This window comes from Galeopterus variegatus, unplaced genomic scaffold (genome assembly GCF_000696425.1).
Source record: "Galeopterus variegatus unplaced genomic scaffold, G_variegatus-3.0.2 Scaffold8684, whole genome shotgun sequence".
In the NCBI taxonomy this organism is placed as follows: Eukaryota; Metazoa; Chordata; class Mammalia; order Dermoptera; family Cynocephalidae; genus Galeopterus; species Galeopterus variegatus.
The window spans coordinates 35,469-39,735 of record NW_007734795.1 but is presented as its reverse complement, the minus strand read 5'-3'; positions in this window follow the sequence as shown (position 1 = coordinate 39,735).

Below are 4,267 nucleotides of genomic sequence, written 5' to 3'. Positions count from 1 at the left end.
TTTCTCTCTCTCTCTCTTTCTTTCTCTCTCTCTCACTTTCTCTCTCTCTTTCTTTCTCTCTCTCTCACTTTCTCTCTCTCTTTCTTTCTCTCTCTCTCACTTTCTCTCTCTCTTTCTTTCTCTCTCTCTCACTTTCTCTCTCTCTTTCTTTCTCTCTCTCTCACTTTCTCTCTCTCTTTCTTTCTCTCTCTCTCACTTTCTCTCTCTCTTTCTTTCTCTCTCTCTCACTTTCTCTCTCTCTTTCTTTCTCTCTCTCTCACTTTCTCTCTCTCTTTCTTTCTCTCTCTCTCACTTTCTCTCTCTCTTTCTTTCTCTCTCTCTCACTTTCTCTCTCTCTTTCTTTCTCTCTCTCTCACTTTCTCTCTCTCTTTCTTTCTCTCTCTCTCACTTTCTCTCTCTCTTTCTTTCTCTCTTTCTTTCTTTCTTTCTTTCTTTCTTTCTCTTTCCTTCCTTCCTTCCTTCTTAGCACCCAGTTATGAGTGAGAAAATGTGGTATTACTGTTTCTTTCTCTTATTTCACTTAACATAATTTTCTCCGGACTCATCAATGTTGCTGCAAGTGGAAAAATTTCATTCTTTTTTAATGGCTGAATAGTATTCCATGGTGTACATATACCACTTTTTCCTTATCCAGTTGTCCATCGATGGACATTTAGGTTGGTTCCATATCTTGACTATCGTAAATAGAACTGTGATGAGCATGGGAGTGCTGGTATCCCTTCAATATGATGATTTCCATTCCTTTGGATATATGACCAGTAGTGGGATCATATGGTAGTGATATCTGTAGTTGTCTGAGGAACCTCCATACTGTTTTCCATAATGGCTATGTTAATTTACAGTCCTACCAACAGTTTAGAAGAGTTCCCCTTTCCCAGCATCCTCACCAGCATTTGTTATTCTTGGTCATTTTAATAATGGCCAGTCTAACTGGGGTGAGATGATATGTCAATGTGGTTTTGATTTGCATTTTTCTTTCTTTTTTTTTTTTTGTCTTTTTGTCTTTTTCCGTGTCCGGCAACGGATCGCAACCCTCAGTGTTGCCCCCGGACCGGACCGGGGACCGGCAACGGGATTGCAACCCTCGGCGTTGCTCCTGCGCCTCGCTCAGCCAGTGAGCGGGAACCGGTGTGTATGTGGGATCCGAACCCTCGGGCGGGAGCGCCGCCGCGCTTCCCAAGCAGCGCACTATCCAGTGCGCCACCGGGCTGGCCCCTGCATTTTTCTGATGACTAGTGATGCGGAGCCTTTTTTCATGTACCTGTTGGCCATTTGCATATCTTCCTTTGAAAATTGTTTGTTCATCTCTTTTGCCCATTTTTAAATTGGATTATTATTATTTTTAATTTAAAAATGTATCTATGATTAAAATAACCATGGCAAGATGGTGTGGGAAGAGGGGAAGAGCTATAAGGGAAAAATTAAATTATGGTTATGCTGGCAGTATGAATCTGGCCTTCACATCTTGGGCAGGAGGAGTGACAATCAGTTTTGTATCTCATGAATATTCACAACCAATAAAAAATAAAAAAATAAAATAAATTAAAATGGTGACCCTAATGGGGCTTCTGATGAAAAAGAATGACAAATTTTCAGTCAAGCAGAATACATCCCATCAGACAGGAAAATTTTATTATCAGATTGATTCACTATATAGGACTTCATAATATTTGAAATTAGAAACACGACATTAAAGTTCACAAAATGATTACCATAATTACAGTTCATTTGATCTTGATTGCTTTTGCAGGGACTCCTGATTAAATTTGTCTGCCCTTGTAATTCCTAAAGCTTGTTTCTTACAAAGCTCAGAACTTCTTGGAAAATATGTTTTCTTAATTGGTCATTTATTTGGTTTCTGTAAAGCCTTGACTATTTCCAGAGCTCCAGCAAAATTGGTTCTGAGATAGATAGCTTATGCTTATGCTTTTTCTTTTCTTTTTTTTTAAAGTTTCTGTAGGGGAACAAGAGCTTGGACTTTCCTAGTCTGCTATGTGGCAAATATCATTCCTTAAAACCATGCCAGTTTAAATAATCAATAAATTTATTGGCTGATAACACTAGAATTCCAAAGGGTTAGCTTATTCTAGCAGCTCTGACTCCATTTTTCTGGATTCTCTCAGTGTTCCTTTTATTTTGGGGGGTACATTTATCTCTCACTTTGTCTCCCTTCATCATAGGAATATGTCCTCAGCAGTTCCAGGCCACACACCTGCATCCTACAGAATCCAGAGGAAGACACTTTCCAAGTCCTTGAACTATCTTCCAGATCCCAGAGATCTACCTTTATTCAGGGATTCTTACACTTGGACCCATGACTTCAGAAGATCTGTAAATTATCTAAAATTGTAAAAGTCTGATTAGTTCAACTTGGATCACATATCCATCTCAAAATAAAGTGGCCAGAAATAGAGAATACGATATAGAAACTGAGCCATGGCCTCTGTTTCTTCCCTGAAGATTGAATTGGACTTTGCTCACCTGGAATGATGTGGGCCCCCAATATCTATTTGACTTTGCTGGGAAGGCAGAAGGGGAATGGCTCCTGAGTCCCATGGGGCTGCCCATTGAGCCCTCTCACATGGTTTTCCAAAGGGAGAAGCAGCTTTCCTGAGTTATTGTCCTGGCTTAAGTAAGTACTAACAGAGAGATTCTTCATTTTTAAATGACCTTTGATATTCTCCATTTCTGGTCACACAGTTTTCTGTTGAATAACCCCCTAACAATGTCACACAGCTAGGACAATCCCAGAGTGTACATAAAATGGGAGCCTAAATTTGGAGGAGATAGAGAAGGAGAGGAAGGAAGAAGAAGAGGAAAGAGGAAGTCTGCCACCAAGCCCGGCAGGACCTGGCCTAATCAACTCGTCTTCTTCCTGTCCCTCTACTCTCCTTCCTCGCTCTACACTCCTCCTGTACGATCTGGTTGACTTCTCTGGACTGGCCTCTTCCTGTGTGTCAGTGCCCTAGCACAGGCTCTAAACCATGTTCAAAATATCCTTCCCTCTCTCCCTGACTGGTGGTTTTTATTTATTCTTCAAGATTCCGTTAAATATCCGTCTTCTATGAACGCTTCCCCAACTGATCCAAGTAAGCAGAGCAACGGCCTCGTCTGGGTTCCTAGATCACGTTCTTCATTGCTCTGCTTGAGCACAGAACCTCACTGAAGGTGATGATTCGTCTGGATGGTAATTACTCTACTAGATAATCTAGGCTCAATCTCCTGTGTAATCACCACAGTGTCTGGAACAAATTGGATGTTACATAGCTGTTTCTATGAATAATTAAATGAATTACGGTAACATGCAGAGTTCCTGAGGCTACTTTGACTTGGACAGGGGCATCATTTCTTATTTCCTCATACATAGATCTCCTACAGCACTTTTCACATGAATTGAAGCTGCTTCTTTAGCGTAGGTCTTCTCACTTAGATGGTGATCTCCTTGAGAGAAGCTGTGTTTCATTCCTTGCTGTATTCATAGAGTCCAGCACAGCATCTGGCAAACTCATAGATGGGCACAACTTATTCACTTATCATCAGCCTTCTCCCTCCCAACAACTGTTATCAACTTCTTCCTATTCTGATTTTCAAACTAATAATTACAAATTCTCTTTGATCAATTACTGATTCTTAAACACTCATCTAAACACTGCATTTTTGAGGGTACTTAAAAAAGTTCTTGGAAAAATAGAATTAAAAGAGAGGGAAGAAGAGACAGGGAGACAAATGAAGATTTAAAAACTAAATGAAAAAAAGAGAAGCACAGGTAAGGAATTTCATAAATCAATGACATGAGGGAAAAGGTCTGGCTGTCTCATTGGTCAGGTGCCTTGTCCCTCAACTTATGCCACTTTTACACATTCATCCGATTCACTCTTCTGACTTTCTCTGATGAGAAACTCTGTGCCTACACTTATTATTTTTATTACTAAAAAATTAAACCAAGGGCCGGCCCGGTGGCGCACTGGAGAGTGCACCGCTTGGGAGCACGGCGGCGCTCCCACTGAGGGTTCGGATCCCATGTGGAGACCGGTTCCCACTCACTGGCTGAGCGCAGTGCGGGCGTGGCACCGAGGGTTGCGATCCCGTTACCAGTCAGTAAAAAAGACAAAAAGGAAAAAAAAAAATTAAACCAAGCACTAGGTTTGAAGACAAAACCAGACCAATTTATAAAATGAATAAAAAAGTTTATATGTAGGCCCCATAATCATGAATGTCTAATATTTGGGGAAACCACTTAACAAAATGGGAAGCCCCTTGACAAGGC